The sequence below is a fragment of the Chenopodium album genome, chromosome 22, assembly GCF_948465745.1.
Source record: "Chenopodium album chromosome 22, dcCheAlbu1.1, whole genome shotgun sequence".
Classification (NCBI taxonomy): Eukaryota; Viridiplantae; Streptophyta; class Magnoliopsida; order Caryophyllales; family Amaranthaceae; genus Chenopodium; species Chenopodium album.
The window spans coordinates 12,827,206-12,841,704 of record NC_137855.1 but is presented as its reverse complement, the minus strand read 5'-3'; positions in this window follow the sequence as shown (position 1 = coordinate 12,841,704).

Here is a 14,499-nt window from a genome sequence, read left to right as displayed (position 1 = left end):
TTAAATAATGTACCCATCAATTGTAAATGCTATTTTTTTATTAGTGTTTTTTTTAATAGCACTTTACGTGCATTTCATTCGTATAGACTATTTGCCAAAGCCGTTAGATTTTAGGAAAAAGTACCAATACATACATAATCAAAAGTCAGAACTACATTACCATCTATATCCAATCTTGTTATAATATGGGCAACCGTATTACAAGACCTTTTAATATGGAACTAACAAATCAAGCTTATCAAACATGAACCCATCTCAGCTTGACAAATATCCTCATAAATGTGATGAATAGGAGAGAAGCCACTGTCCCTTTTCTTCACAGCCTGCACCACATTAATCATCAACTGTTAAAGTATTGTTATAATTAAGAAATTGTTGGTTACTGTTTCAAAAAAAAAAAAAAAAAAAAAAAAGGGAATTATTGGTTACCTTTGAAATACGTGGTACGTAGTATGGAGTACTATATTTTTATTCCTCCTATTAACGACTGAATTTCATGAATATCTCAATATTCACAAAATCTTATACTATATGTGGGTTATAACGGGGGTTTGTTATAAGTCAGGGGTTACTTTATCAGTGTGTAGGATGTAGATACTAGAATCTAAATAGTAATATTCTATTTTAGGTACAAGTTTCCTAAACTTCAAATTAAATTTACTAGTTCGATCTGCTCCTTATGAATGGCCCCATTATAATTTTTTTTAGGTTAAATTACAAAAAAATGACGTAAATTTTCAATAATCTTTAAGATATAATGTAGTCACTTGCTTAACACCTTGTAAATTTGTAATTGTTAGATGAATATAGAGCTGAATGCATACATGAGATCAATCAATGCAGGAAGTTATTACTTATTAGCTCATCAAAACTAAAAGATAGAAGTAAAGCATGCATGTGTAACAGGGAAGCGAATCGAGCACCAGATTTGCTAATGAATTAATACAAGTACATAATACTCCCTTCGTCCCTAAATTACATTCCTCTTTCTAGCACTTATTCCTCACATAATAGAGAGAAAGAGGAATGTAATTTAGGGAAGGAGGGAGTATCTCAAAACAACAAAATCATCAAGTTGATTTAATTTTGTCCTTTACCCTTAAGTCGAATTTTGAATGAGGATGTACTTATCGGGACCTAGCTCCTTTACCAGCATCATAATTTTATATGCATCAATTGTAGATAGTGATGGTCTTAAACGCCTTTTGAAGAGCTTGAAAAATCAAAATGAATAACATTTAAGCGATGATAGAAGGGGGTAATGTATATATGTGTTTTTTTTTTTAACTTCGAGCTGGTATAAATATATGTATTGGATTAGAGTGTTGTTCTCAAAAGATAACTAGCCCATCACAATAGCTGACCTTGTTAATTAGCTCATCAAGATCATACAACCAATTAAGCACAGGGTCTGTTCTGATTGACTGAACTGAACTGAATATTTTATGAGAGAAGGATATTAAGAACTTAATTGAACTGAACTTAAGCTGAAGAGAACAGGCCCTTAGCTCCTCGTGTGAAGCATGCTCATATTATTGGTCTTGCCTGGGGTTTTGTCACTTAATAAAGTTGTGATTTAGTTGTATATTTTGTTGTATTGTTGTCTTTTGTTATATGATCTTCTTGTAATAAAATTAAGCACTTAATTATTAGCACTACACCAAAACTTTTCTTATTTATATATATAAAAAATAAAAAATAATAAAGAAAGACTATGCACTACTTGGTGGTTGTTTGGTTGGATGTATTTAAGTCTCTATAATATTCCACTTACATGCATGCAAGACTTCTTTGCTTGGTTACATATATGAATTCCTACTTTTCATGGAAAATCTTACCTAAGGAGACTAGGTAAGTCAATTTCTTCTTTTAGTGAAAATTGAAACTTTATAGTAAAGCTTCCTAAGGAGTTTCAATTCCTATGAAATTGCTAATCAACAAATACAAAAGCTTTTAGAAATTATCTTTTGCTACTAGGTTGTTAGGATCGAGATCAGATCGATCCTACCTTCAATCAATGAGAGGGTATGATGCTAGGATCAGATCAGTGTACTTTGAAAGTAATCACCTATTCTATATCAAAAGCGAATAAAAAAATTTAATATTGATATATACAGTAAGCTCGATATAAAACCTCGTACGCATGTAATATTCAAATTGAAGGTGTTAGTCTTGCTTGTATAATATGGATATATCAATATATTCTAGGGTATTAGTTATTGAGTTATTATAAGATAGATATGTCAATAATTCTCTAAGGTATTAGCCATTAAGAGTCATCACACATGCTATAATAGATAAGATGTGTAAGGGCGTCAAAATTAAAATTTTAGGTACAATAAAATACAGTTCTCTTATTGTTATCTCGTACTATAAATTATACAAGTTGATTCAAATTTGTAAAATTTTCAGCACCATGATTAAACATTTTTAATGATATGTGATCGAGTATGAATCGAGTAGTTGCACACTATATGAATTTCAATTCGATCGATGTACTTCATCCCTCTCTTTTTAACTTTTTATTTATAAGACAATCATCATTCAATAGTTGGGCTTTATTCTACTTGCTTTAATACTGTACAAGCACAGTAGTGTAAGTTACTCGGACTTCACAGTACAATCCTCTGTTTGCAATCTATCGGCACATTCATCAAGCCATGTAGAATGGCATTATCGGTCAGCTTATTAACCAAATCAACTATGTCTTGTTTCGCGTAATATATTTATTCAGATCAAGACTATAAACTAGTTGCATAAAATTACTACCTTCGTTGCAAATAATATGAACGAAGATAGTACTACTTATTTGAAGACCAGAAACTTCTTACATAATAAAATAAATTACTACGCGGGAGTACTAGGATGAGTCAGATCAATACAATAAACTTGTTACATAAAATAAACTACTACTTGCCAAAAAAAAAAAACTATTGGAGTATATTATATACTAGGATGAGTCAGATCAATACAATAAACTTGTTACATAAAATAAACTACTATGAGTCAGATCAATACAATAAACTTGTTACATAAAATAAACTACTACTTGCCAAAACTACTATTTTTTTTTTTTTTTTTGGAGTATACATATATATATTCACTGGCGGATCTACGTTGTGACCCGGGGGGACACGTGCTACCCCCAGTAAAATTAAAAAAAAAAAAAAAAAAAAAAAAATTCTGTTGACAAAAAAGCCTCCTTTAAAACACAATATAAAAACTAAACAATGCATATAACTCAACATTACTAATGTTGCTTCAGCGGTGATAAAGCAGGTGTATAAAGTTTTCCCTTAGGCTTGAGGGGTCAGCGGTTTGAATCTATTCAAGACCACTTTCTTTTTAGTTCATTTCTTTTTTTTGTTTTTTCTTTTTTAGAGGAATTTTTAGTTCATTTCTAAGTCTTTGTTTTTTTTTTGTTTCATTATTATTACCTTTTTGCCCAAATTAATTTCCTGTTTCTTGACATTAATATTCAAATAGATTAGATAAAAATGACTTCCATCAAAAATGATTCTTCACCAAATTACTTTCCACTTTCTTGACGTTCAAACGTCAAATAAAAGTAACTTCCATAAAAATTGGCAACAATAATAGTATTTCGATAACTAGTATTATGTACATAATTTATTACGGCTCATTGCAAAATCTAAACATGTTTAAAATTTGATGATAAATTTTTATACAAAATCACAATATATTATGCAAAAATTTAACTTGGCGTGTTATTATCAATTTAAATTTAGTTTGAGTTTCAAGTTAGTAGGTGTATATTGTTTTTTTTTTTCCTTGTTTTTTCCTCTAGCGTTTAGTGCTACCCCTAGTCTGAAATCCTGGATCCGTAAACAATTATTGGAGTATATTATTTGTCCAAATGTACGACTCTTATACTCCAAGGTATTTTTAAGCCACAATTAGACAATTATTTCAATATTTGTTGCATCCAATAAAAAAAAACAATTATTTCAATATTTGTTGCATCCAATAAAAAAAAAAGTAAAACAATTATTTGCCCAATAATAGTGAGATACAATCGGTATACTTTGGATAGATGTCATAGATCTACATGCATGTCAATCAAAGCTTTAAACATATTATTATTGTACTCGTATATAATTTCTTCCAATTTATAATATTCTAATGGTTGAAGGCCTTGAAGCAAGGAATATAGTCCATCAGTTTATGTCAATCTCGTAGATTTATTGAACGTTTGTTATGTTCATTAAAATTTAGTATATATGGAAAAAAGCTTTTGTTATTGGAAATCTTTCAAAATATAGAGTGTATTGATGTATTCTATCTTATCTTTAATTTCGACTAAATTGGCATTATAATACGATTTATCTTAGATGTGCGTCTACTTATACAGTTATACTGTGCTCAAAAGAAAAAAGTTAGATGATCAATTTAATTTAAATGCTTAAGCTAATGGTTAAGGTCTATATACGTAGTATGATATATTGATATTCCATTAAACCCCCCCCCCCTTCCTCCATGAAAAAATTCATTAGGCTTAAAGTGTGTGTGAATGCAACATACGCTTCTTCATGTATACTCCCTCCATTTTTAAATACTTGTTTCAATTCTTCATGTGCGCAATTTTAGGAGAAATTGGAGAAAGTAATAAAATATGAAGATAGTTGGGTAGTTGAGAAAATAAAAATTTGTAAAAAACAAAAGTAGTGGAAGAATAAGAGGAGAGAGAGAGAGAGTACTATATTGGGTCCGCTGTGTGTGAGAAATGAATTAAATATTGTAAAAGCACTCCAAAAAAGGAAATGGAACTAGTATTTAAAAACGACCGAAAAAGAAAAGTGGAACAAGTATTTAAAAACGGGGGGATTACTATGTTACAAGATTAACTCAATCAAAAATTTAAACTGATAGTTAAAATCCAATTCATAATTTAAATTCTATTATAATTGTGTACCTCTCTTTGGCATACAGAAAGAGTGGTAATAAAAGCATAAAAAATGGACGACTGGAGAAATTTAAATAAAGTTAGTGTCAAATGTGAACAAGAAAATTAGTTAGGTCTTAGTCTTACCAAGTTTCACAAATTTGTATGCATGTACTAGTAAGAGTGATAGTTCCTACTTCCTAGCACCTTACCAAATGCGTTTTTGTCATTTTTCAGTCTTTAACACGAGTAAAGTTGGTCCAAATTCCACAAGAATAGTGGAACTTGAAGATGACAAATATTTACAATTTGAAGGGAAAATAATAATAGTAAAACATTGAACTAAGACTTTTAAAGAGAGATTTGTCCCATCATATTTTGTATGAATCTTCAATCTTTTTCAGGTTTTTTTCAGTGCAATTGTACACACTATATGAAAACTTCGCATCACTTTCATTTTATTTCCCTTTTTTATTGACTTGTCTTTTGTAATTCAATGGTCTATGTTTATGAGGTGAGACATTACTTGAAATTTAATAGAATTCACATCGCAATTTCAATGACGAGAATCTTGTGTTACTTGTGAAAGACCAAATTTCATGTTTCAAGCTTTCAACCAGCCATTGGAGTTTGTGGTGAATATAATTTGAATTAGGTAGATGGCTACGTGACTTTGATTGACATTTACTAAACTAATACGAAAAGGAATTGTGTTTAAAAGCATACACGAAGTACAAGTTTTATGACAGGGAGGACTTTGGCTAGATAGACATCAGTTCGCGTATTTTTGTTTTTTTTTTTTTGGCTGGTCTAGTATTTTCTACTCAGATTTTTTAGAATAGAGGGAAAGGTAAGGAAATCCCTAACCTTAAGCACCCACAAGGCCACAATTAATAGGATTTAAACCCTTAGACCTCTTGGATCTAAGGTAAGCATTTTGTTGGTGTATATAGAGTATAAGTTAAAAAATTAGTTCCAATCATCTAAAACTATAACCAAGCAAAGTTTGGTATAGTGGAAAGTTTGCATCTTACATCCAAGATGTTGTGAGAACAAATCCCATCCCCCCCCCCCCCCCCCACTTTCAAAGTAACTAGCCCGCTAACTTGGGCCGGGAGAATTTGTGTGCCCAAAAAAAAATTAATACTACTGAAGTATAATTATACGAGATAATAAAGAAAATTAAATTAGGTGCACAAGAAGAATTTTAAGTTGAAAAACTTCTTTGCTAATTAAGGAAGAACCCATAAACTTTAGGCTAGGACTTTGATCAAACAATGTGTATTCGATAAATCAGAGACTTTCAAAATCACTTTCAATCTCTCACGATCTCATATATAAGCCTAATGATGTTTTTTCTTTCAAGAACACTGAACACAATAATATTGTCTCACATAAACACACATGAATTCTCTTCCCTTGGGGATGATTTGGCACAAATACGAATTCTAGTTGGAAAATAATTTTACGCACAAAAGAAGGGGAAATAATGTTTCAACTAAAAAAACGACAAGGCACTCGGTATCTATATAATCAACAAATTAATCAGATTTCAGTATCAACAAATACAGATCATGCTCCACTTATACACATAAAATACTCTAACAAACAACGGTATGGTTGCCAATGCTTTAACTCCTCAGACCATAATTACTCACAAAGTACTCGATTACGACACAAAATGACCACAAAATCTCAAAAAAGAATGGTTTAAATACATTATAAGATATATTATCTCACAAAAAATTTATATAAAATCATACACCACCAGATACACGACGAAATTATTAAGATATTCTAAAGCTTGCAATCAATATAATTATAGGAAAACTATAAGCGCATATCACCTATTTGTTTCTTAACATATAGGATGGCATTGTTGAAATTAAGTTAAGGGGCCGTTTGGTTGGGGGTATTCAACAAAGGGAATGGGAATCAACTGCCCCGATTCCCTTTGTTATTGTTTCTTAAGCACTTTCTTTCATTCCCTTTACCCTCTCCATTACCCCAAATCCTTCCAACTCCATTCCCCACCCTCCCCCCCTAGACTTTTACATTCCCTTTCCTTAGCCACCCCTCCACCACCACACCCATACCTAGCCACCACCCTTTTACCTTACCTCCACCACCTAGTCGCACCTCCACTGACGTTCGCCGCCCCTTCCCCTAAAAACCTAAAAAACCCATCCTCTTCACTGTTAAACGACCAAACGCCCCCCCATTGAAACCCTAGCTGCTAGGGTTTCGAGGGTGGGGAGGGTCAGACGGTGGTTTTTTGGGGAGAGGGAGGGATTTCTAGGGGTTGGGATGTTTCTAGGGTTTTCTGGGTTGATTTTTGGGGAAGGGAGAGCTGCGCGAGGCCGAAGAAGTGCGGCGAAGGTGCGGCAAGGGCGGTGTAGGTGCGGCCGATGCTTTGGTGGACGGATAGTGGCTAGAAATTAAAGGTGGAAAGTGAATGAATTAGGTGGTTGTATGGTGGTTGTAGGGTGGTTGTGTGGTGGTGGGTTGATGGGTTTGTTTCCCTTTGTTTTAAAAACAAACAACATAGAGAATATTGAGTATTTTCATTCCATTCTCTTCCATTCCCTTAGTTCATTCCATTCCGTTTACCCCGGGTGAACCAAACAACCCCTAAAGTTTGTCACGTATAGTGGGCCAATAATTTTTAGGTAGAAGGGATTTTGGGGGAAAATATGATGGTAAAAAATATCACTGCATGCATATTAATACACAAAAAATACTATTAAGATAACTTATACTTTAATGGTACATTATATTTGTATAATAGTACACATGAATGTACCACTGCAGAAAATCATCAAATGAAAGAAAATAAAAACCTCAAAATGCCCCCCTATATACATGCTTGGTGTTATACGCCTATATGGACTCTTAGACAGTAGCGAAACAAAACTGATTAAGTAGTCAAGTGTCCTGTTGGATGTCTGTTCCAAGATAGATACGAGGGACCTCTGATTGTCCTGCATCATGCACGGCTATATATGTAGAGCCTGTTCTGATTTACTAAACTGAGTTGAATTGAATTGACTGAACTGAGTTGAACTTGACTGAACTGAACTGAACTAAACTATTCTAAATTGACCTGAACTGAACTGAAACTAAGCTGAAGAGAACAGGGCCGTAGTATGTTTAGGGGGGGGAAAAAAAAGTAGAACTGAAAGTTATTAAAGGGTGATTATTGTTTTTTATTTTTTATTTTTTTTAATTGAGTGATATGGCCGGGTAGTTATGAGTAAAAAGGGTGGTTAAGTCATTTTTCAAAAAATAAATAAATAAATATATAGAGTGGCTAGTATTGCAAAGATGAATGGGAATTTGGAGTGGTATGAATGAAAGTTGGAAAAACAACTCTTACATTAGACACTACCTCCGATTTTTTTAAGTTGCAAATTTGGGGTATTATTTGAGAGATATAAAATATTCTAAAGTTGCACTTAAAAATTAAAAAAAAAAAAAAATTGAAGATAGTATAAGAAAATTAAAAAACAAAATGGCTAAAATTGCAAGAGTGGAATTTTAGAGTGCTATGAATAAAAGTTGGAAAAACAACTATTAAGTTATATACTTGTATAAGATTCACATCGCAATTTCAATGACGAGAATCTTGTGTTACTTTTTTTTTTTTTTTTTTTTTTTTTTTTTGACAAAGGTCAACTCAAAACAAAACAACCTAAAACAAGTAACTAACTAACTGAACCACACACACTACGACTAGAATAAGTAACAAAACCCCAAGAAGGGCCAATGCGAGCATGTTTCTCACGAGCGAAGTTGTTGGACTCAAGATCAAGAGACGAAGTCCGATGTCGCTTTGTGCCCACACGATCCATCTTGTAACCTGCAAAAACCCTAACCTGACACATCTTACCTGATGCCCGAAGGCGAGAATGAGAAATCCGTTGGCGATTCACGCGAGACGAAAACCTAAGCCTTGAATTTTGGAGACTGCCTACAAACCCTTGAGAAGCAGCTTCTGTTGGAGGACTTACTTGAACTAGCGGGACCTTGACCAACTCTTTTGAAACCCAATTTGCAGCTACATCAACTGTGGATGACCGAAAAGAAGCACACAAGACCTTTTGAGAGGGAACCGCTTGGTGCTTCAAACCACAGAAAGGAGGAACCAAAGGAATAGAGGTCTATGTCAGTTGTGACGGTTCGGGTTGTCCCGAGTAAAACTCAAATCTTATGTTACTTGTGAAAGACCGAATCTCATGTTTCAAGCAATCAAGCTTTCAACCAACCAATGGAGTTTGTGGTTGAATAATATAATTTGAACTAGGTTGATGTATACTTTGCTTGACATTTACTACCTCCGGTACATATTAGTTGCAACTTTGGAATATTTTATATCTCACAAATATTGCCCAAAGTTACGTTGCAACTAATATGTAACGGAGGTAGTACTAAATTAATACGAAAGGATTTGTCTTCACAAGAACATATGGAGTACAAGCGTTTTTGGTGTAGACCTCAACCGGTCTTCGTGGTTTTTTTAGTTCAGCATTTGCAGTTAGACACTTGAAAATAAGAGGGAGGGTAAAAGAATCTCTATCTCCATAAGTATTCCCACTGGGTAGGATTTAAACCCCAAAATCTCTAGGATTTGAGTTAAACATTTTGTCAAATGAATCAACACTTTGTTGGTGTATGTAGAGCACAAGTTAGATAATTAGTTCCAATCATCTAAAACTATTGTACAATTATACGTAGTATATCTTTTATATAATTTATTGTTTTGAAATAAAGAAGTCCCAAAGGATACTATATATCATTAATTAAAGCCATACGACATTTACAATTGACAATCAACAATAATGAAAACAGATATAACAAAGTCAAACAAGAATTGATTGGGGAAGGACTAAGAATCCAAATACATAAATATAACAATTCGGCACATTCTCGATTCGTTGTCTTATACAAATTTTTGAGTAGATCCGTCAACGCTTTATAATTTTGTAAAAAAGAAAATTCTTGTGCTGATTATGTAACCCGAATCTGAACAATAATCAATTATAGCCTCGCACAATTAGAGACCAAATTAAACGCAAACAACACCTTGTCTTTCTAAGGAGTTCGAAAAACCTTGTCTTTCGAAGGAGATCGAAAAAACCTTGTCTTTCGAAGGAGATAAACCCTTTCTTTTAAGGGAAACATTATTATAACCTAAGAAACAAGATAAAAAACTTTAAGGAAACAAAGATTAGGGCTTTCCATCAGTAAAATCCGATAGAAGCCCCTTCGAAATTAACAATGGAGGCTAGAGTTTAGGAGAGAGAAAAAAAGAGAGGAGGCTAGGTTTTTTATTAAAAAAAATACTTACTTATCTTTTATGTAGTTTAAGAGTAAGTTAATGGGATTTCTCCAAAACTTCAATCCTCAATTCTCATGCACTCCTTTTTTTTTTTCACTATCCTCAAAATAACTTCCACCTTTAAAAAAAAAAAAAAAAAACCTCTAAATAACTTCCACTTCTATTATTAATATTATTTTTCCTAACAACACACATACTATCCCTTTTACTTAACATTAGAGTTAAGCTAAAATACGATCCCTCAACTTTACCATTAGTAGCACATTTTATCCCTCTTCTTTGAAATGGGGCAAAAAGGTCCCTCAACCACCCTTGCCTCACCATTTCTGGTGGAGGAACTTCCTAATAATCAGCAAAGTTTAGGGATGTCAATGCCAACTAAGCCAAAGTTCAAATACTTCCAGCGATGAGTCAGCAAAAGTTTAGGGACTACAATTGTTTTTTGGAAAATTTCACGGGAATAATCCAACCTTTAGCTCGTTCTCTCACAATAATCCAACCTTTTGATTAACCCTCAATAATCATAAGTTTACTACTTATTCTCTCTTACCAAGCCTTTTTGATCGGTAACCTGAACTTCAGGTTACTTTTTTTTATTTATTTTTATTTTCCTTAATTTCCCCTGCCTTCTTCCTTCTCCCCTCTTCAACACTAATTCAAGCTTCCAACCATTAACAATGGCTCCTTCACCTCTCTCAACCTTGCCGCGACCGTGCACCAACTCACTTCACTGTAACTTAGCCATCGCTACCTCCACCACCACTAACCCCACCCAAACCCACTCCTACCAGACTCAAAACCACCAATCCCACCTAGTCGAAACCACCCATACCCGTATTCACCACCCCAACCCATACCCGAAACCCCAATTCTACCTACCCAGAACATGAAACGCCAACTCCCACCGATTTCCTTCTCTTTTCTCCCTCTCAATTGAATTTTGGGCTGAATTGGGGCTGCTGTAAGCCGTTCATGTTGTGGGTGTTGTTTTCGGTTGTGTTGTGGGTGTTCTTTCCGGTTGTGGGTGGGTCATGGATGTTGTGATGAGTGGTGACGTCGGTGGTTGTTTGTGGTGGTTATAGGCGGTGGTGTTTGTCAGTTTGTGGTAGTTATAGGCGGTGGTGTTTCTGGTGTTGTGAACTTGTGATGGTGTGTTGAGTGGTGTTGGTGGGTGTTAATGGAGGAAGGAAGAGGAAAGGGAAACAAACAGAGGGGAAGGAGATAGAATTTTTTTTTATTTTTTTTATTTTCAGAATTTAAATTTATTATTTAAATTTAAAATAAAAATTTGACCAATCAGAAATTGCCACGTGGATGTAACCGATTGAAAAGGTTAAGGTAACCTGCTGGGGTTGCTAAGAGAAAATATAAGGTAAACTTAGGATTATTCAAGGTTAATCAATAGGTTGGATTATTTTGGGAGAATGAGACAAAGGTTGGATTATTCTTGTGAAATTTTCCTTGTTTTTTTCAAACAAAAGTTTAGGGACTTGTTAGATCACAAGTCAATTAATTAAATTAAATAAAAACAAAAGCTTAGGGATTTATAAAGTGAGTTTTTTTAACCAAATATTTATAAAGTGAGTTGGGAAGAATAAAAATTGCTAATAAAATTTGATAATTATGATATATTTTATATATTTCATTCCTTTACTTCCTACCATTTTTTGGTAATCAATTTTTTTACAATATATCCCAACTAAACTCATTAACCAATACATATCCTCAAATCCTAACTCCTAACCCCTAACCCCTTATTACATACTTCATACACCAAAATAAATTTATACAAAAATAAATAAAATCAGAAAATGTAATGTGTTTTCAAAGTGACTGAGTAAGACAAACTCGAACTTTGTAATATAAAACATAAAACATAATAAAATTATGAAACTAGAATAAAAATAATACCATCCCACTTTATTTTCTCATAATCGACAAATTATTTTCATGAGTTTATGTTCTAAAAGGTTTTCAATTTTTTGGGTTTTTGTGTGTCAATTTCAAGGTTTCTTTTTCTATGAGTTTTGTGTTCTAATTTAAATGATTGTCAATTTTTTTTTGGGTTTTATGTGACACTATTATATAGGGTTTCCTTTTTTTTCTTATGTTAATTTCGAGGAGAACATAATTGCCTTAGATTATTAACTAAATGTGTGACCATATATTCACACTTAGCTTATATTATATCACATATATTTTTATATTTTACTAAAATTAAATTGAGTTAGTTGAAATTAAATTAGTTTAATTGAATTAAATTACACTAATGGGTTAAAACTTATAATCACTCTTGTATGGCAACACCATGTGTCCCTATAGGTCCCTAAACTTTGGCCTATAATAATTACATCAGCCACTTCACCCTATATGTTCCTAAACTTTCATTTTTAATTTAATTAATGCCAACTCATTAACTGAAGATCCCTAAACTTTACATTTAAAATCTTTAAATTTGTTGCCACATGTGCACCAAGGTCCCTAAACTATGCTTAGTCAGCTAATTTGTATCTAAAAAGTGAGTTATTCATGGTTGAGGGACCATTTTGCTTCATTTGAAAATTGAGGGACTAAAATGCTACAAATACCAAAGTTCAAGGACCGTATTTTAGCTTAACTCCTTAACATTACAAAACCATAGCCTTACACTCCTTCCCATTCTTTTTGTCCCTTTTTGTCCAATTACTTTCTCTCTCCCTAAAACCACCAAAATCATAGCCTTGCACTCCGGCCGCCGTCCGCCGACACCACAACCTAGATTCCACTACAACACCTCTCAATCCTCCCCCAAAAACCACCCAACCCCACACCCCCCGTACACGATCCATCACCTTCCACAATCACTAGACCTACCACGAAAAAACAACCCTGAGCATCTTCATAAACATTAATTACTCCTAACCAGATACTTGAGAATAAAGGGAAAAGTAAGGGAATCCCTAACCTTGAGCACCCTCAATAAATAGGATTCAAACCTTAGACTTCTTGGATTTGAGGTAAGTATTTTGTTGGTGACTTAGTGTATATAGAGTATGAGTTAGAAAATTAGTTTCAATCATCTAAAACTGTAACCAAGCAAAATTTGGTATATTGGAAAAGTTTGCAACTGACATCCAAGAAGTTGTGGATCAAATCCCACAGGATTTTTAGGTGTCAAGTATTATGAGACGAAGGGAGTAGTTTGATATAGGAGAGATCAAGCCTCTTGAATTTTTAATGATTGTGTCAGAAATTAGTGATCATTAATGTTGATTTCAATTCATAGTTTTGATTATTTTTTATGGTCTCATGCTCATCTCTTAGCTAGGCTTCTTCCACATAGTCATGAACAAATTTGGATATATTATTATCTTTGTGAGATTTTTCATTATGTTTTGATGGACACGATGTCCTTAAATCAATATAATCGGATCCCGGTTGAAAATTTTAAGGTACAGGAAACTGTACACAGATAAAAAACGCGGAATGAACATGTATCTGTTTTGTAAAGAACATACAACTGTTTTTTAAAGAAAATATAAATGTTTTGTAAAGAACATCCAGTTTTATGCTTTTTTTTTTTAATCTAAAGAACATCTGTAATATTAATAAGAACATGATAATATTATGTAATGAACATTATTTATATATACTCATCATAATTTGGAGACAAAATTCAAAGAACATTTAACAATAAGTAAGGAATATTATGTCACAAATAAAAACACATTATACAGATAATCGAAGAACATATGTTCTTTTCGCTCTTTTTTTGTGTAAAAATGTTCTTTTCACTGAAGGGTATATGTTCATTACATTTTAATAATATGTTCTTTTCATCATAGTTATATGTTCTTCACTTTTCTATATTATGTTCTTTCATACAAGACGGTTGTACGATGCAGTGTATTTGCGCCTGCAGGAACCACTTAGAGCAAGTTTAGCCTCAAGTCTTAAGACTTGTATGTGACATCCGATGTCATCAAATTCTTGTTAAGGCTCACTAAGACTTACACAAATTTATCACTTTAGCCCTAAGACTTAAATATTTGACATATTATATGTAGAAAAGTGTAAAAAAAAAAAATGGATAATAAAAATAAAAATGAAGTGGGTCCCAATCTCAAGTCTTAGTATAAATCTTAAGACTCTAAATGATGATGTTACCGCAACTCTTAAGATTTGGGGCTAAACTTACTCTTATTGGATCCCGGTTGTTTCGATAAATAAAAAATATCTAATCTAATCTCAAAATAAGTTAAACTAAACGACGCCGAGG